Below are 21,242 nucleotides of genomic sequence, written 5' to 3'. Positions count from 1 at the left end.
GGGACAGTGACCTCACCTTGATCTTCTTCGTATCCCCAACGACCAAGGCACCCAATAAATGTTTGCTGGAGTTGAAAGAAATTGTAATACTCACCTACTGTATATTTGTTATTTAACATATGGTAACTGGTATTGCTACTGCGAAAAGAAATGCCCAGATTCCGGTTTTCAGAAAAAGTAGTTCACACTCACTATCTTCACTTCCTTACTTCCCCCCATAATTCAATCCCTGCATTCTGGTCTCTGCCCCAACCACCAGCTTTCATTATGCTCGTAAGTGGCTTCCATATTGGAAAAGCCACAGACATACTTCAGAGGGAACTTCTCAGTAGTATTTGATACTAAGAACAAATCTCGTTTCTAGAAAACTACTCTTCCTTTGACTTCCATAATATCATGCTCACGATTTTACTCTGCATTGTCCTCCTCTGGCTTCTCCATCTCTGTAGATGTTGCCCAGAATTCTAGCCTCAGTGTCTTCTTACTCCAAGACTCTTGCTGAGTGATGTACTTGACTTTCTTGCTTTCAAGTACCATCTGTTTGTTGATGACTCCTAGAGCTCTATTTCAGGTTTTGATGGTTCCTTTCCACCTCCACCCCTCCAGCTCATTCCAGCTATTCCCAGTGTGAACATCCCTTTCTCTACAAACTCGCATATTCCTCTTCTGGAATCTATGCAAGGTCAATAGATGAATATATCTTCATATATAGTCTTCACCTCACATCCGGGAAGGTTTTTTTTTTTTTTTTCCTTTCTTTCTTTCTTTCTTTCTTTTGGCTGCGCTGGGTCTTTCTTGCTGCACAGGGGCTTTCTCTAGTTGTGGAGAGCGGGGGCTACTCTTTGTTGTGGTGTGCGGGCTTCTCACTGCAGTGGCTTCTCTTGTTGCGGAGCATGGGCTCCAGGCGTGTGGGCTTCAGTAGTTGTGGCACGTGGCCTCAGTAGTTGTGGCTCGCGGGCTTAGTTGCTCAGCGGCATGTGGGATCTTCCCAGACCAGGGATCGAACCCGTGTCCCCTGCATTGGCAGGTGGATTCTTAACCACTGTGCCACCAGGGAAGTCCCTGGGAAGGTTTTTAATCCATTTGTATGCTATGGTGAAGGGCAAAGTTGCTGGGCACTCCTGTGAGTGTATCAGACAGTGATTATTTGTGGATATAGTGGTGTCCATCATAAGCACATTAAACTGAAATGAATGAATTCACCTAACGATTTATAGAGAGAGAAAAAAATATTTAAATAGTCCAGATCCCACCTTTGCCACCCCCCGCCCGCCACTATTCCCAATCAACCCTGTAGTGAGGTACTATAGGAAATGTGGATGTAACGTTTTCTCCAAATTGCTCTCCAGCCCCATAGGAATCTCATGACACCAAGTGGGGTTTGAATTTACAGATTTCCCAACAACATGGCTCCTAACTGCGTGTGTACAACTTCATCAGTGGCTCAACTCAAGAAACAGCAATCTGTCGCAAGCTCTGTCGAATTTCTTGAGATAAAGTATGTTGGTCTCCAGCGTGATATCTTCCTCATGGGATTTTAAAGGGTGGGTTTAACTACTGTTGCTTGGGAAGAAGAAAAAGGGAGGAGGAGTTGATTTAAAGGCAACTGAAAGAAACATGTTAAGTAAATAATAGTACAAGTGGTCACATGGGTCTGTCAAAAATTGTGAAGGTTATTCTTGAATGACTAAAGCTTGGGAAATACTGTCAGAGTACTCAGGTGAGAACTGGGCTAAACTGTCCTGGGAGAGTCTAGCAAGACACTCTTGCATCGAGTTGCAAAAAAGATTAAATTACAATCCAAAGGGTTTGTGGAGGACGGATTCCTGATCCTGACTTGCTGGTATCTAGGAGAGGGCTAAGGGAGCTTATTCCAAGAATGCAAGTGTATGGGCAGGCCCTTCAGGAAGAGCTGGGCCAGGGCAAGGACCGAGGCAAGGGTAGAGAAGCCCTGACCTTGCTAGCTCTAGACCTGTGTTTCCAACGGCCTTCTAAATATTTCCTAGATGTTCCTCAGGCACCTCTATTGGTATGCTGGAGTCAGCCTGTACTGGCAGTCGGTTGTTAATTTTTTAAAAAGACAATTTTTTTTAGAGCAGTGTTAGTTTCATAGCAAAACTGAGAAGAAGGTACAGCGACTTCCCATATACTCCCTGCCCTGACACATGACAGCCTACTTCATTATCAACATCTCCCACTAGAGTGGTACATTCAAAGTCCATAGTGTACCTTAGGATTCACTCTTGTTGTTGTACATTGTATGCGTTTGGGCAAATGTATAATGACATATATCCACCATTATAGTATCATACAGAGTAGTTTCACTGCTGTAAAAATCCTCTGTTCCCTGCCTATTCATTCCTCCCCCAACTCCAGCCCCTGGCAAGCACTAATTTTTTCACTGTCTCCTAAGTTTTGTCTTTCCCAGGATGTTATATATTGAAATCATAATTATGTAGCCCTTGCCAGTTGGCTTCTTTCACTTAGTAAGGTGCATCTGAGGTTCTTCCTTGTCTTTTTATGGCTTGATCACTCATCCCTTTTTATGAAAAATACTCCTTATGTGGATGTACCACATTTTATTTATTCATTCACCTAATGAAGGACATCTTGGTTGCTTCCAAGTTGTGGCAATTATGAATAAAGCTGTAATAAACATCTCAGTGCAGGTTTTTGAGTGGACATAAGTTTTCAACTCCTTTGGGTAAATACCAAGGAGTCTGATTGCTGGGTTGTATGGTAAGAGTATGTTTAGTTTTGTAAGAAACCACCAAACTGTCTTCCATTTTGCACGCCCACCAGCAATGAATGAGAGTGCCTGCTGCTCCATATCCTCACCAGCATTTGGTGTTGTCAGTGTTCTGGATTTGGAGGATTCTAATAAGTGTGCAGTGGTATCTCACTGTTGTTTTAATTTGCATTTCCCTGATGGCATACAATGTAGAGCATATTTTTGTATGCTTATTTGCCACTTGGTTATCTTCTTTGATGAGGTGTCTGTTAAGGTCTTTGGCCCATTTTTAAATTGGGTTGTTTTCTCATCATTGAGTTTTAAGAGTTCTTTGTATATTTTGAAAAACAGTCTTTTATCAGATGTGTCATTGGCAAATATTTTCTCTTAGTCTGTAGCTTGTATTCTCATTCTCTTGACGTTCTTCACAGAGCAGAAGTTTTTCATTTTAATTTTAAGCTTATTAATTCTTTCTTTCATGGACTGTGCCTTTGGTGTTGTATCTAAAAAGTCATTGCCATACCCAAAGTCATCTAGGTTTTTGCCTATGTTATCTCCTAGGAGTTTTATTTTTATTTACTTTTATTTTTTTATCTTTTGGCCACACCACGTAGCATGCGGGATCTTAGTTCTCTGGCCAGGGATCAAACCAGTGCCCTCTGCAATGGAAGTGCAGAGTCTTAACCACTGGACCACGAGGGAAGTCCCTAGATCCATTTTTTGGATGTAGATGTCCCGTTGTTCCAGCCCTTGTTGAAAAGGCTGTCTTTGCTCCATTGTATTGCCTTTGCTCCTTTGTCAAAGATCAGTTGGCTATATTTATGTGGATCTATTTCTGGGCTTTTTATTCTTTTCCGTTGATCTTTTTGTCGATTCTGGCACCAATACCACAATGTCTTGATTACTGTAGCTTTATAGTAAGTCTTGACGTTGGGTAGTGACAGTCCTCCAATTTTGTTCTTCTCCTTCAGTATTGTGTTGGCTATTCTGGGTCTAGTGCCCAGAATAAATTTGCTGATATCCACAAAACAACTTGCTGGGATTTTGATTGTGGTTTCTTTGAATCTATACATCAAGTTGGGAAGAACTGACAGCTTGACAATATTGAGTCTTCCGGTCCATGAGCATGGAGGATCTCTCCATTTATATAGTTCTTTTTCACTTTTGTTCATAAGAGTTTTGTAGTTTTCCTCATATATTGTACATATTTTGTTAGATTTATATCTAAGTAGTTGATTTTGGAGGGTGCTAATGTAAATGGTATTGTGTCTTCAGTTTCAAATTTCACGTGTTCATTACTGGTATTTAGGAAAGTGACTGACTTTTGTATATTAACCTTGCTATAATTGCTTATTAGTTCCAGGAGTTTTTTGTCATTGTTGATTCTTTTGTATTTTCTACATATCATCCCATTTGCAGACAAAGATAGTTTTATTTCTTTCTTCCCAATCTGTATAACTTTTCTTCTCTTTTCTTGTCTTATTTCATTAGCTAGAACTGCCAGTACAATGTTGAAAAGGAGGGGTGAGAGGGGACACCCCCTAATCTTGGTGGGAAAGCTTCAAGTTTCTTACCATTAAGTATGATGTTAGCTGTAGGGTTTTTGGTAGATATTATTTATAAAGTGGAGGAAGTTTGCCTCTATTCCTAGTTTACTGAGATTTTTTTTTTACCATGAATCAGTGTTGGATTTTATCAAATGCTTTTTCTGCATCTACTGATATGGTCATGTAATTTTTCTTCTTTAACTTATTGATGTGATAGGCTACCTTAATTGATTTTTGAATGTTGTACCAGTCTTGCATACCTGGGATAAATCCTAATTGATCATGGTGTATAATTCTTTTTATACACTGTTGAAGTTGGTTTGCTAATATTTCATTGAGGATTTTTGCATCTGTGTTCATGAGAGCTATTTGTCTGTAGTTTTCTTTTCTTGTAAAATCTTTTTCTGTTTTTTTTAAAAATAATTTATTTATTTATTTATTTATTTATGGCTGCGTTGGATCTTCATTGCTGCGCATGGGCCTTCTCTAGTTGCAGCGAGCGGGGGCTTCTCTTGTTGCGGAGCACAGGCTCTAAGTGCGCGGGCTTCAGTAGTTGTGGCACACAGGCTCAGCAGTTGTGGCTCGCGGGCTCTAGAGCGCAGGCTCAGTAGTTGTGGCGCATGGGCTTAGTTGCTCCATGGCATGCGGGATCCTCCTGGACCAGGGCTCGAACCTATGTCCCCTGCATTGGCAGGTGGACTCCCAACCACTGCGCCACCAGGGAAGCCCTTTTTTTCTGGTTTTAATATTAGGGTAATGCTGGCTTCATAGAATGAGTTAGGGAGTGTTCCTTTTCATTCTATCCTCCAAAAGAGATTGTAAAGAATTGGTATAATTTCTTCCTTAAATGTTTGGGTGAATTCACCAGTGAACTCATCTGGCTCTGGTGCTTTCTGTTTTTGGAGGGTTATTGATTCAATTTCATTAATAATTAGGCCTATGCAGATTGTCTGTTTCTCCTTGTGTGAGTTTTGGCTGCTTGTTATGAGTTATGCTCATAACTCATAACTTGAGTTAGGCTTCTATTTCAAGGAATTGGTCCATTTCATCTAGGTAGCCAAATTTGTGGGCATAGAGTTGCTTGCGGTATTCCTTTATTATCCTTTTATTGTTCATGGATCTGTAATAATGACCCCTCTGTCATTTCTGATGTTAGTAATTTGTGTTCTCCCTCTCTTTTCTTAGTTAGCCTGGCCAGAGGCTTATCAATTTTATTGATTTTTTTCAAAGACTCAGCTTGTTTTTGTTGATTTTTCTCTATTGATTTCCTATTTTCAATTCCATTGATTTCTGCTCTACTTCTTTTTTCTTCTGCTTATTTTGGATTTAATTTGCTCTTGTTTTTTTTTTTTTTTTCCTGTTTCCTATGGTGGAAACTTAGATTATTGATTTTAGATCTTTATTCTTTTTGAATACAAGAATTCAATGCTATAAATTTCCCTCTAAGCACTGCTTTTGCTGCATTCCACACATTTTGATAAGTTGTGTATTCATTTTCGTTTAGCTCCAAATATTTTAAAATTTGTCTTGAGATTTCTTCTTTGACTTTTGTGTTATTTAGAAGTGTGTTGTTTAATCTCCACGTATTTTGGGATTTTCCAGTTAACTTCCTATTATTGATTTCTATTTTAATTCCACTGTGGCCTGAGAGCAGACATTTCTCTCTACAGCCACCCCACCTTTTTGATTCTTGTTTACAAAATACATCTCATCTCATTAGATTTGGCTTGCTTATTTACATAAATGCAGCAAAAATATGGTAATTGACCACATAGGCCTTTTAAAGTTTGCTTTGCTGGAACTGTTCATGAAGAATCTCATGTTAGACTTTCAAAAGCCTTCTGGAAGCCAAGCTGAGAACTTGCCATCAGATTTCACTTGCAATACCTATAGATGCGGGTGAATTCCTCTTTTTTTGAGGTCTCCAAAATAGCCCAAGATTCCTGGGCCTTCCTTGCAAGAAGTGACCTTCTTTACTCACCTGTAAGTCTGGGAACCTTGTAAGCCAGGTACCAGGCCAGTTTTCTCAAGAGGACTTTGTAAGTATTGGCTCCATAAAGTCAACCTTAGTTCCTTAAAGCTGTCTGGTCATATCTGATTCTGTGCATCATTTTCAAATATGACATTCCAATCAACATCTTGGTTATATATGCAATGTTTCTAATTATGTCCTGTTACAAGGAGGACAGATTCCTATTGAACTTATGCAAATAATTATATTGCCATGGAAATAAGAATACTCAATAAGAGTTTTCAAATTCTGGAGAGAGGACTTCCCTGATGGCAGAGTGGTTAAGAATCTGCCTGCCAATGCCGGGGACAGGGTTCGAGCCCTGGTCTGGGAAGATCCCACATGCCATGGAGCAACGAAGCCCATGCGCCACAACCACTGAGCCTGTGCTCTAGAGCCTGTGAGCCACAACTACTGAAGCCCATGCACCTAGAGCCCGTGCTCTGCAACAAGAGAAGCCACCGCAATGAGAAGCCCACGCACCGCAATGAAGAGTAGCCCCCGCTCACCGCAACCAGAGAAAGCCCGCGCGCAGCAACGAAGACCCAATGCAGCCAAAAATAAATAATATAAATAAAAAAAAATTCTGGGGGGCTTCCCTGGTGGCGCAGTGGTTGGGAATCTGCCTGCCAATGCAGGGGACATGGGTTCGAGCCCTGGTCTGGGAGGATCCCACATGCCGCGGAGCGGCTGGGCCCGTGAGCCACAACTACTGAGCCTGAGCGTCTGGAGCCTGTGCTCCGCAACAAGAGAGGCCGCGATAGTGAGAGGCCCGCGCACAGCGATGAAGAGTGGCCCCCGCTTGCCACAACTAGAGGAAGCCCTCGCACAGAAATGAAGACCCAACGCAACCAAAAATAAATAATAAATAAATAAATAAATAAGTATATATATTAAAAAAATACAATTAAAAAAAAATTCTGAAGAGATCAGTTAGGGAGAAAATATAAGTTTCATTTCTGTTTACAAAAGTACAATATACTAGTTGTCATGAGTATAGCTAACTAAAGAGAAAAGAGAAAGGGGTTCCTTGAACCCAGCAGCAATATTCCAAACAAAAGCTATAATCATCCTTCATCAGTTCATTCAGTGCCATATAATTCATTCTTGTTCTTCTTGATCTTGGGTTGGCAGTTTAATGAACCCATTAGTTTCTCCACTGGAGTTCTGAAAATCCTAAGTCCAGTGGTATGGTCTCAAAATTATTTAAGTAATGCCATCAGAAGCCTGTGCCCCAGATTACCTGGCACAGCCCTTTCTGGGGCTTTGAGACTAATTGTTAAATTTTCAGGAATTTTGTGAGCGGGTTGATGTCACATTGGTAGCTTGAAATTGGCTACGGTGGGTGTATTTACACCACAGAAATCAGTAAATTAAGGATCCCCCCCACCTTCCAGAGCTGGTAGTTAAACATTTACCAGCACAACACCGGGCACCTCCAACTCAGCATATCCCAAACTGAACTCCTTATCGCCTCCCATAAAACCCACTCCTTACCCTATATTCCCAATCTTTATGTGAATGATGTCACCACAGATCCAGTTGTCAAGCAAGAAATCTTTGGCATTGTCCATGACTCCTTTTTCCCCATTACTCACCACATTAGTCACTGAGACTCGTCAGCTCTCCCTCAGAAATATTTTCCTGAACTAATCCTCTCTGTCACTATCTTAATTCAAGCGCCTATCATTTTTTGCCTGCACAATTGCAATAACCTCCTGAGTGATCTGCCTGCCTTCAGTACATCTGGGCACTATTTCCCATGCAGTCTTCCCGAAATACCTCAGTGCAATCCCATCACTTGTCAACATAAAGACCGCAGCTGGGTCTCCTTTACCTGTGGGAGAATGTCCAAGATTGTCAGCAGCACCCACAAAAGCCTTCATAATCTGGCCTCAGGTCTTCTTCAGCTTCATATTCCCCACCCCTCCCTACTGTACACCCCATGATCCGGTATGAATTGCTTATTGTCCCCCAAATGTGGCCTATTCTTTCAAAACTTTAAGCCTTGGCCCATGGTATTCCCTCTGCCTGAAATCCTCTCTACCACTCAGAGCCTGGGAAATTTCCCCTCTTCTTTGAAGACCCAGCTCAGAGTTAATATTCTCTGTGAACTCCCCAAGGAAAGTTAGTCTCCTCCCTCCTCCACACACAGAGTCTGTTTGTTCCTCTAATATAGAACTAATCACCGTTTTGTAGCTATCCGTTTTATAGGTCTGGCTCCCCCCAGTAGACTGTGTCTTACCCCAGAGCCTAGCACAGCGCTTACAACCTAGTGAGAGCTCAAAAAAATGTTGTTGAAAGAAGAGATGGGAGGATGAATGAATGGAGTTGATTCCTAGCTCTAATAACTGGGCTGTTTCCTGGTTTGTTGTATAGAAGCCCGTACTTAAAGCCCCATTCAGGTGCTCCCAGCTCCTTAGTCCTACCTTGGTGCCCTGTCTGGCACCTTAGTCTTTGCTAGAATAGTGCTTCATCTGGCTCTTGCCAGACCTTTTGACATCTGGCATCCTGCTCTGGAAGCCCAGGCCCCATGGCAGAGCCTCTGTCACTGGCTGCCAGAAACTCTGGCTGCCAACCACCTGCCTATCTGGGCTTCCTCCTAGTGTCTGCTGTATCCTGGTTACCCTGATGCTTGCTCTACCTGCCTGTCTAAATAGCTGACTGGGGACTCTGCTGCTGCTTCTGGGATCTTCTGCTTTACCTGGTCTACTTTCAGAGTCCTGGCCCTCCCTGTTTTGCTTCCCCTGCCATCAAAGGAGTTCCATTTCTATCATTGTCCAACTAGAAGATTAGGTAAAGCATACTGATTAAATTCATGGGCTCTAGACTCTAACTGCCTAGATTCAAATCTCACCTCTTCCACTTACAGCCAGCTGTGTGATCCTGGGGCAAGTCACTTCATCTCTTTGAACCACAGTTCTCTCATCTACAACGTGGACATAATAATGATACCTACGTCATAAGGCCAATGTGAGATGTAAATAAGATAATGTGCTTAACACAGTACCTGGCACATAGTACGTACTCAATAACTATTTGCAATCGTTCTTATTTTTATGTTTCCAATATCTAGGACAGAGTTGGCATTCAACAAGTGTGTGTTGAGAAGGGAGGAGGAAAAGGAATAACAATCAGTGGTTACTCAAACTTTCCTGATCAAAGTCTACTCCATCTGCAAGTTCCACTCCCACCTCAGGATGTAAATACCTTGTGGCCATTTGGTTCTGTCACTCAGCTATTTCTGAAATCGCACCTCCTCTAGGAATCCCTTACAATTAAGAGCCAATAGCTTTGCTTGTCCCAATCTACCTAGATCTAAAACTCTCACAACTGCCCACCCCCACTTTCATCACCATTACATGCATTTATCCTGATTCCTTAGCCACAAACGGCACTGATCCCCAGATGTGTCACTGGCATGAACATCTCTGGACTCCACATTTTACCACATTAGCCCATTTCTCCCCTCCCATCTCCATGTGTTAGTGTTTTCTGCATCTTCGGTGTCACTCACTCCTTGTTGCCTTCGACGGTCAGGGCAAGGACTGTGTGCAAAGTAATGAGGACAGACACAGCTTTGGACAGAGAAACGCTTCCAAATTGTTTTTTGATGAAGATGAAGGAGAGAAGGTGGAAGCAGAAGCTGAGGAGGGGACAGGATTTGTGTTCCCGCTTACTCTTCACCCCAGCAGGGGCAGAAAGCATGCTGCCTCTTTCTTGTTCATTGGCTACATTCCTCTCAGAGGCCAGAGGGGCAAGCCTGGACAATGCAAATGAGCTGTGTGGATGGGACTTAGCCAAGGGGCCTCCAAAGGGAGAGCAGCGGGGCTGCCGAGGAGGGAACAGAAAAGGAAGGTGCCTTACATATTTCTCAGCACCTTCTTTTCCCCAAGCAACAAACTACTCTTTTCTCCCAGAGACACAATACCAAAGTGCATAAGCTCCCTCTGAATAGATGCCCGAGTCTGAGAGCACTTTGCAGACTGGGTGGTCCCTGAGTCTCTAGCCTTTGGTATGATACTCAGACTCCAGGGAATTTGTTGTGCACCCACTCTGCACAAAGCCCTATACAGGCAGTGTTAAACCTAGGCAAACTGAAGCTTTCAATAACAGGCTTTAGCTGTGGCATAAGAGACAGAGAGACGTGGTGATGAGTGTGTGAGCATGAAAGAGCAACTGAGCCTACAAGTGCCCAAAGGGGACAAATTCAGCCAGTTCCTTGCCAACTTCCTACTATATATCTTTTGCTGGTGTCACTTGACCCTATCTGGGAAAGCATGCTGTGAGGACACTTGCCCAGGTGAAAGTCCATTCATTCACTTATTTAAATGCACTGGGTCGAGGACAGCTTCTAAGTTCAGTCTCAGCCCCCTACTTGTTTTGCGCACCGCCCCCCACCCCCAATCGCCCACTTCCCTCTCCACGCCATCAACGACTCCAAGTCTGTTTCCCCTTTAGGGCCGTAGTTCCCAGCACAGCTGTCATACGTGCCTGATGCAGATGCCCAAGAGACCCACAGAAATGTTTGAAAACTTCCAACCCTAATCGCGCCTCCCCTTGAGTCCTCCCTTTGCGAGGCCAGCCGCTGAAGCGGGGCTGCTTGACCTTTGCTAGGAACTCAGAGCTGCCTGGGGTTTGCAATTGAACTGGAAACAGAGGCAGAAGCCAGCCCCCATCACGAGAAAGAGAAAGCTCAAAGAACAGTGACGGGTTAAGCTCCTTATAAGGAAACGAACCTTCCCGTTCCTGCGCGGAAATTGTGGTTCTTTTGGCTTCTGTATGTTTCAAGTACACTGTAAAAACTACACTCGATAGGATTCACAAAAACCATTCCCCCAAGGGTGGCGGACAGCTAGGAGCCAAGAGAGATAGGATGGGCGGGGCGGGTATAAGGAAGGAGCGTCAGCGAAGAATTTAAGGGATGAGTCATCAAAAAGAAGCTGGGAAAGAGAGCGGAACAAGTAATCTGAGCTGGGAAGGAGGCGAGCATTCATTAGGCACGGACCGTGTCAATCACGTCTGCTCCACAAATGACCTGAGAGCCTCCCAGGCTTCTCAGACCGGAAAAAGGGTCTCAGTGGGCGGTCGTAAGGCTTTGAAATCGGAAAAGACAGAGCGCGAGCCGTAGTTAGAGGAGTGTGCTGCGGCGCAGGCAGGCTGCTTGGAAAGATGGCGTTTGCCATCAAGGTCGCATGGCCACTTTAGGGGACTAAGTGAAATACTAGTGAGAATGATAGGAACAGCCAACTAAGGATTCAGATTTTCAGAAGCAGCCTCGAATCCAAATTTTTTTTTGCCAATTAAACTCATAAGCACACTTAGGTTTGTCAGAGCATAGGTCCTAAAAAGCATAAAAACGATATGGGAAGGGGTGGAGTTGCACCGGGGCTCTTCTCTCTCAGGGAGCAGGAAAGTGTGGGAGATACCAGGGGTCAGGGTGACTGCGCAACCAGAAGGCAGCTGGGTGCCTGCCAGAAGGCAAGGTGGGAGGCCGATTCTGCCCGGGACTGCCAATCTCACCAGATCTATGTCAGGCTAAAGTCTAGGCAGCTTGGTCGAACTTCTGGCCTCTCACCTGTTTTGCAAGGTTGCCTTGACACAAAAGGACTTGGTTGGGTCCCCTGTACATTGCACCAGGTAAGTTCACCTACAGTTAGACTTTAGCTGATCCAGGATAGGATAAGGAATGTTAGTTAACCCCTAAACCCATTTGTTTGTATGTTCTTTTGTTAGTCTTCTTATCTGTTTCCTAGCAGATGTTACTTAAAAAAAAATTGGCAACCCAGTTGTAGCTAAACTACAGGATAAAAAGGGATTTGTTAACTTCTTGGCCAGTCCCGGTAGGGGGCCTCCACTCATGCCTCCCTGTTTTGTAGGGACCAGGGAAGAGCTGGGACATATAAAAGTAGTGATCTGAGAATGGAAGCATTCTAATCTAGCTGATTCCTTCCATTTGCACTTCAGCCATTTTCAGTCTCCCACCCACAATCCATAATCCAAACTGAGAGCTACCCAGGATTCCCAGCACTCAGAGAAGCCCGCAAAAGCCGTGCCTGAGAAGATGGGGGCACAACAGAAAAGCAGACTTCAAGGGTACCTGAGAATGCAGGCAGTGGCAGAGGGATTCACCTCTTCACTAGCTCAGTCTTGTCCTTACTCAGCTCCGGCCATCCCAATTCAAGCGACCCCCTCAGTCTACCCTCTACGATTACCCTATTGTGAGGCATCATCAGACCAATTCGGTTTTAGTTTTATCGATCGCTTTGAATCTATTCAGGAATGGGGTTTGAGGGCAAAAGGGGCTACCTACCATCTGTTCTACTCTCTGAGGCCCCCCCCCCCCAGTCTCCGTCCCCTAACCTTTTAGAAGGGCTGTAGGAGACCTAAGCATAGCCTCCGGGAACAGATTTCTCATGGAAGAGTTCGGGCTCAGTCATTCTAGAACAGTATAACTCACACGGGAAGAAACAGAGGTGAGCTCATGGGGGAACCAGACCTTTTTACTGTTCCTCCCTTGGCCACCCTAGAGGCTGACAACAATGTCTCTTGGTCAGATCTGAAAGAGAGGTCTTGTAGCATCTGTTAACGGATATTCAAGCCATCGTAAGAAAGTGTGTGTGAGTGGGGGGGTGGGTGGAGGAAGGGGGACACGGCAAACATAATCCTGTAGTACTTGGGTAAGCACACATCTCCAGGGGTACTCTGGGGGAAACTGGAGCTTTAACGACAGAGGAAAGGATGGCCATGAGGCCTGCCTGGAGCAGCATTTTCCCTTTCTCCCTCTTCTTTTCTGTTACCCAGACCCCAGAGTGACTCTACCCTACTGGAAGGAAGCTTGCCTCATCCTAGATGCTGGGCGGCGGTCCAGTGCTCTCAACTTAGGAAGGAGGCTGCTATATTCCATCTCGGACACCAGGTGGCACCAAAGTATAACCATAACTCCAAAGAAACCGGCAGGAAATGGACCTTGAGAGTCCTTGAACTCTTTTTCTCTCCCTCCCCGCTCCCCACGTGGAATTGAAAAATAAGAAGCCTTTCAGATATGGTTGATAACTCTCATTCAATAAAAACGCTTGAATCTTTAATCTTCCAGCTGAAGATTCCAAGGATTTAAATGCAGCCTCAGTCCTCACCCTTCCCGGAGACCTATTTCTCAGCGGCAGATAAGGAAAATGGGACTTCCCTGGAATCATTTCAGATGCCTCCACCCTCCAGAAGAGTTGTTTTTCTTCAAGGTGGTCAGCTGAGGAGTAGCAGACATCAAGCCTCGGCGGCTCTGCTCAAATCCTGGGCCCCCTTCTGAAGGGCTCAGTGCTCTGTCATGGGCATGCTAGGAATGACCATGTCTAAACAAGTTGTGATGTGGCCAACCAGCCTCATGGCCTCTTAAGTCAAACAGGACTGCTTCCAGCCCCTCGGACACGCTCCATAAATCCCCATTCCCAGGCTCCTCCACCTGGAATTCTGTCCACTCTCAGCTGTTTCTGTCAGATCCAAGCCACTTGTTGAGGTGCAGATAGAGCTCCATGAAGCCTTCCTTCATTTCCCCCAGTCTGAAGGGACCTCCACTTTTCTAAATTACCATAACAACTTGTGCCATTTGCCCTATTCTTCTACTTTACGTTATAGTTGTTTGTGAACATGTCTCCCCTACAAAATTATGAGCTCCCCAAGGGCAAGGACCATATCTTATGTATCTTTTTTATACCCTGTACTGATGAACACAGTAGGCACTCAATAAATAGTGATAATAATATCTTACATTTGTATGGTGCTTACAGTTTACAAAGCACATTCACATCCATTTTCCCATGTAATCCTCACAACAACCCTGTGAGGTAGGTGTTATCACCCCTGTTTTACAGATGAGCAAACAGACTCAGAGAAGTTAAAGAACTTGCCCATGGTCATACAGCTGGGAAGAGGTGGAGATGGGTCTGAATGCAGTTTTTCTGACCCTAAATTCAGCTCTTTCAACTTTCTCTACCTGAGCTGGTGGCTGGAAATTCCTTCGTGGAGACTGAGGTCATGGAACTCATCATGGGACTGGGGAAAAGGGAGGGGAAGATCTAAAGGTCAAACTCCTTTCATCTCTGCTCCCTTCGCTCCCCCCTCCCTTGTTTCCAAAGAGGATTTCAGAATGCAATGTTACTTTGTTTAAGAATGTCCTGGTGTGAGATGTCCTTGTGGATAAGAAGAAAAAATGTGGGGTGAAGATAGGACGGTAAAGGTGTATTCACAGCCGGTGACTAATGGATCTTTGGAGGCCTGAAGGGAGGTCCCTGGCCTGTCCAATAATTTAATTAACGACTTGGATCAGGACATTGATGGCATGCTGGTCAAATTTGTAAATGATGCTGGTTTCAGGAAGATCCCAAGAGGCCATAATGAACCAGGAAAATGGAATGTAAAGTTTCATAGTCTAGTTCATCAAAACCAAATGCTTCAGTGCAAGGGAGGAGAGATGTGACTCTGTGTGAAAAGGTTTCAGGTGTTTGAGGTGCCTGTAGGCTCATTATTTTTGACATTAGCTGCCTGCAATGCTAACGAATTCAGGGCTAGGATGTGGGAGATTACAGCTGTGCTTTCTTCTCTGCTCATTAGACCACAGTGGAGGACTGTCTTTAGCCTTGGACACCACACAAGAACAGGGGCATTAGCAACCTGGAGCACGCACAAAAGACGGAGACCAGGAGTGTGAGGGGATTTTAGAATCATCGTCTATGAACCTGGAGAAGGGATCAAAAAGGGGATGGTGGTGGATCCGGATCAAGTTTTCAAATATTGGAAGCTTCATCATATAGAAGAAGGAGTCATCTTGTTTTGCTCGATAAGAGGGACAAAGGGCATGTGCTCTGGGAAAACATATTTTGACTCAACCTAAGGAAGAACTTTATGATGGTTCAAGATGACCAAATATTATGCAATGGTCGGCTTTGAAAGGACAAGATATTCCCATCACTGGAGGTATTTAAACAGAGGGAGGCAAGATAACTATTGGCAAAGAGGTTGCAGAGGGGATCAAGCATCAGATCATAAGGGTGAGGAATTAGGCAAACATTAAGTCAGCTTCTGACACTGTAATTTGGGGATTCAAGTCAGGGGTAGGGGTGGGGGCCAGAGGTGAAAATCGTTGTGGCCCTCAAAGTAGGTACCTCCCAACCAGTTACTATCTCTGCTTCCAGCCTGCCCTGCACAGAGACTCCAGTAATATTTTTCTGAATACTTTATCATGAAACTTTCCAGCTCACGTATCATAGAATCCCAGTAACTCTAGAGGTCATCCGGCACAGTCCTTTATCAGATGATTTCTTTGCCTTTGAATCACCCACATGGAGTGATTGTCCAGTCACTGTTCGAATATCTCTGGTGATGGCGAGCTGCCTACCGTTTGGGGTAGTCCATTCTAATTTCAGAGACTATTACTAATCATTAGAAAGTTCTTCCTAAACACAGCGAAATGCTTATATCAGGCTGTTGAGATTAGGAATTTTTTTCTTTTCTGTTTTTGAAACTGTCGGTAATAAATTTTAAAAGGACTTCAAGAGGCTGGAATCATGAGCCAAAACTTTTATTATCATTTTTTTCATTATAAAAAAGAAAGAAAAAAAGCCTCTTCCTTCTGTTGAACCAAAATCTGCTTTCCTGTAACTTCCACCCATTAGATCTCAGAGCCCTTGGAGTCATACACAGAATAAATCTACAGCTTCCTCTTCACCATGAGCCCAGTAATGATTTGCTGACAGTAGACAAATTTCTCTGGGGATTTGTTAGTCCCCTCACTATTCTCACCACTCTTTCTCTGGCTGTACTTTTGTTGACATGTCCTTTGAAGTGTGATGCCTGCATTGAACGGAGGACCTCAGGTGTGGTCTGACCAGTGCAGAGTAGCACAAGATGATCACCTCCTTTATTCTGGACGTTATACTCTTCTTTTTTTTTTTTTTTTTTTTTAAATTTATTTATTTATTTATTTATTTATTTTTGGCTGTGTTGGGTCTTCGTTTCTGTGCGTGGGCTTTCTCAAGTTGTGGCAAGTGGGGGCCACTCTTCATCGCGGTGCGCGGGCCTCTCACTGTCGCGGCCTCTCTTGTCGCGGCCTCTCTTGTTGCGGAGCACAGGCTCCAGACGCGCAGGCTCAGTAGTTGTGGCTCACGGGCCCAGCTGCTCCGCGGCATGTGGGATCTTCCCAGACCAGGGCTCGAACCCGTGTCCCCTGCATTGGCAGGCAGATTCTCAACCACTGCGCCACCAGGGAAGCCCTATACTCTTCTTAATACAACCCAAGGTCACAATACTTTTTGCAACAACCAAACCGTGCTTTTGACTCAGGGATCATGATGAGTTTTCATTTATTCTAAAACCCTCTAAGCCACATCTCTCACTTCCTACGGTTGTACTGTTACATTTTGGAATTCAAATCGGTGACCTCATATTTGTCCCTGTAAACTTTGATTTTGCTATAGCGAGTCCAGCCTCATGACTGGTATATATCATACCAGCCTCTTGACATCGCTACGAATTCTTATTCTGTCATCTCACATTTTGGCTCTCTCTCCCAGCTATGCGCAATTTTCAAATTTGATCTAGTGACATTAAAACAGAAAGAACCCTTTTGTGTGTGGTCGTTCAACTGGTTAAGAGTCGCTTAGAATCCCCACATTTCTTTATATTGTCCCAAGAGCATTCTCCTCATCTACCCATCGAGTCACCCTATCAAAGGAAATGAGCTTGAGTGGGGAATGATTTGTTTTTCCTGAATCCATGCAGGGGCTGAGTGATCTTCTCTTCCTTTTGTAAGTGCTCACCAATCCTCCTTTTAATCACTTGTTCTCGAATCCTGCCTTCAATCAATATTTAACTCGTTGATCTCAGTGACACGGCAGTGTGCATCCCTTTCACCCTCCATGGGGTTTTCAAAGACATCACCAGTTGTCCTGCAACTTGAGCTGCAGGTCATCATAATGCCCTGGGCTGTTATTGACCTAAGCTCTGAGATGGAGTTGCTCAGAGCAGCTAAAGGCTCTCTGGGACTAGACTGCCTTGAGGAGCCTCTCTCTGGGGCTCACTTTGCCCCTTTGACTCTGAAAATCCTTCTCTTTGCAGAAGAGAAGGAACACAAGGGTTGCCGAGGAGGTTTTGATTCCTCTCTGTAAAACCATTAGCAAATGAAAAAGGGTGCCCCATCACTCACCTGGTAACACCCAAACTCCTCAGCTGTTATGAAGGCCTTCCACAGCCTGCCTTTCCAATCTGATTTCCCACCATTTAACTTGAACCCTCTACTTCGGTCAAGTCGGTTCCCTCACTGCTCCTCAAGCACATCTAGACCTTATCTCCATGCTCTGGCTCAGGACTTTCTCCCAAGTTGGAATGCCCACTATTCCACCCACCCACCCAGATCTCATCATAGCCTCTCTTGCAATTTCTGTAGCTCCTTTAACCTTTATCATACAATTAGAGTCACAGAGATTATGCATGTCACTCATTTGATCATAGTTCAGTTTTGTCTTCCTGACAGTATGCACACCAAAGGGGGTATGTTTTATCCCTCATGGTATATAAACCAGCACAGGGCCTGGCCTACAGTCCTGATAACCATCCTCACTTCCCACAGAGATTTTCCGCAGTGACCAACCTCTGGCCCTTCACACACACCACAAGTTCAGATCCCAAGATAGCTGTGTCCAGCTCCTCAAAGGGCTAATATAGAAACTAGATAAATCTAGGGATGCAGGCCGGACCTGGTCTAGGCACTAATGATTTTTGCAGTGTGAAATCAAATCTAACTATACCCTCGGCCCTTTAAACAAGAACCTGGGCTTTTTTAGCTGGGCTCAGGGCTGGCAGTCAACAAGGGGGCCAAGAACACTCAAGGCACCCTGGGACAGCACTGACTGTCAATTAGACTGAAACCCTGCCTGCCTTGGAGGCCACTCAGACCTTCTGAAGGTGTGAAGACCAACTATAATCTCTCACTGATGGGTCCCAAATAGGATTGGAGCTGGGTTTGCTATGGCACCTTGAGTTCTTAGAGGAGAAGCAATGTCTAAATCTTCCCAACTAGAAAGCCTCCTAATTTGGAGGTACACACACACACCCCAGAAGAGGAGGCCCAATTTGGTAATATCTGACATGGAGCAATGAAAGGATCATGACAACAAAGACTCTGAATTGATCTAAAATGGTCACGTAACCCAGCCCTCTCTGCCTTCAGGAAGGTGAGCACCATTGCTTTCCTTAGTCATTCACTCAATTTGGCAACTATTATTAAGGACGTACTACGTGCCATGATCAGCTCCTATCTACAGCAAAGTTTTGCCTCGTGTCTTACAATCTTTTCCCCTCTGTCAGTCTCAGAAGGAACGGAGAACAGATCACCAGCTCTGTCCTGATTTAGGAGTTACATTTTTGAAGATGGTATAGCACACTTGTCATATAGTAGGTGCTCTACAATGATTGAATGTTACTTCATCAGCTTCTTCCTTTCTAAATTAAAAAAAAAAAAAACAAACCCTAGTCCTTTGGCACATTGTTTTTGCTCTTCTCCAGACCCTCTGCAGCTTTTCCACATGTGCTGAAAATGTGTTGACCAAGGGCAGACCCACGACTGTTTTCAAAGGCCTAACCAATACTGGGTAGAGTGGAGAAAGTTGGGGACCATGAGAAAGGTCATATGTTACTGGACTGCATTCTAGATCTGTTTCTAACACTGTGACATTGTGCTTTTCTGAGCCCATTTACCCAATTATAAAATAAGTGGGTTGGACTACATGACTCTGAGGTTACTTCCAATTCTAAAAATTCGGACTCTGATTACTTCCCAGTGACTCCATACTAAATTTTTGTTATTATATGCTAGTATTTGAGTTAGGTTTGGAAAGAAGGAAGGAAGGGAGGGAGGGAGGGAGGAAGAGAAAGAAGAGGGTGGGAGGGAGCATGGGGGGAAGAGAAAACCAGTTCTACACCACGGACTCAGACTCATTCAACTCGTGACCCACCCTGCCAGCCTCCCCCCCAGTTCTTTTTTTCTTTCTTAACAAACCTGGGTCAAGTCAATCACTGCCCATCTCTCTCGTCCCCACGTACCATATTAGTATATTAGTCCTCGATTTTGGTCTTTGTACTACCTTGTGTTCGTCCCCTCTGAACATCATCCTGTTGTGTTGGTTCATCTCCCTCATTTTGTCAGGGTCACTTTGAAGAATTCTATTCCTGGTTTCTGAGGTGTCAGCAACCCCGCCCAACTGTCACACTTGATGAGCAGACTCCTGGTTCAGTCCTTCAAGGCACTGAGAATAATACGATACCATAAGGCTAACTCTGCGGAGCCCATTGAATCTGTCCCCCAGGGTTGACAGGGAGCCACTGATCACGATCCTGGAGAGGAATGCTCCCAGAGCCCCAATGACTCCTCCAATTCTAATTCACAGACCAGGAAACCAGTATCTCTGGGGGAGAGGGCCCCCTGCTCTGTCAGTCACCCAAGGCCAGGGAGTCCACATATCTGATGCTGCACTGGATTCAGACACGAAAAAGAATTTCAGCACGTTAGAGGGCAGACCTCCTCCCAGCCCCCAGTCCAGGACGAGGGCGGGGTGGTGGCAATGGTGGCAGTGGCAGAGGCAGCGGCGGCAGCAGAGTGGTGCAGTGAAGAAGGAAGTGTCTTTTTTGACGTTTCATCAGGAGGCCCGAGGTGCCGAGAGAAGGCTTCAGCTGCAGGAACCCAGAGCGTTGGGGGGGGTAGGGGGGTGGGGACTGCAACTTGATTAAGATTGGAGAGGCCTTCGTGCAGGGGGCCGGTAGTGTGCTGCCCAGACTTGTATCAGCTTAAAGGCACAGGATGCAGAGGGAGGCGCCCTGCCGGGAGGTCTGTTGGGCAAGGCCTGTGCAAGGGAGGCAGGTTGGGAGTGCTAACTGGATTTTTTATTTTTATATCAAGACACTGTGTTTAAAATTTTTACAAAGGACAAACTCCGTGGGTTTCCGTTAGTGTTTTAAGAACTTTTCTTTAAAAAAAAAAAAAGCCAACAACAACAAAAAACACCACCTTTTTGAAAGAGAAATGACAGACACAAAAGAGACTCTGTAAAGAAAATGGGGGGAATTTCTGATAGCATTACCCCAAGGGCAGAGGCAGAACCCAGATTGTACCCGGGGCACCGATAATCACATGGCCTCCACAAAACCTCCTTCACCAAATCTGCAGTCCCCTGCCTGGTCTAGCTAGGCCGATGTTCCTGGCCTCTGGGGGACGCAGGTCACCCTGTGGTCTCTGCAGCCCTCCGCAGAGATACAGAGGTGGCTGGCAAGTTGCCCCCTAAGGCCCTCCAACCCCATCCAGTGAGAGCCCCTTCCTCCTTCTCCCCATGGTTTTGCTCGAACCTGTTTCTTTCGTGGGGGCCATGTTCCTTGGTCAGATTGTGTGAGCACTGGGAGTTCCAGAGCCAGAGAGACCTGGGCCTGGAGCCCTCCCTTCCGGAGCTTCTTTGCACCCACCGGTTGGAGAAGCATTTGTTCCAAAATTTTTTTAAAAAAAATCAACAAAAACAAGACCCAGAAAAAAGACCAAGTCTGGGGGAGAAAGAGCTACTCTGCTCTTTAAAGCTCCCAAGTCTGGAGTTGGTCGGTGGTGCAGTTCCAAGAGAGGTGGAAGGCGAGCACCAAGGGGGTGTCCAGCTGGTGCTTCAGGCTCCCCAGTAGTGTCTGTGGTCAGGCTCGGGGAGCCGGCTTCAGCTGCTGTTCCACGGGTCCTCAGTTTCCCAAGGACTCGTTTGCGTCCCCATTTGAAGGGTTTGTTCAGGTTTACTTCCTTATTTGTGTTGTTGCACATGCGGGTGCATGCCCACATCTGTCTATGTTTGTGCAGGTGGGTCTGCTGTCGGATGTGGGTGCGTGCGTATACATATATGTCTGTGTGTGTGTGTGTGTGTGTGTGTGTGTGTGTGTG

Source organism: Eschrichtius robustus, chromosome X (assembly GCF_028021215.1).
Source record: "Eschrichtius robustus isolate mEscRob2 chromosome X, mEscRob2.pri, whole genome shotgun sequence".
In the NCBI taxonomy this organism is placed as follows: Eukaryota; Metazoa; Chordata; class Mammalia; order Artiodactyla; family Eschrichtiidae; genus Eschrichtius; species Eschrichtius robustus.
Note: the sequence above shows the minus strand (reverse complement) of the source record.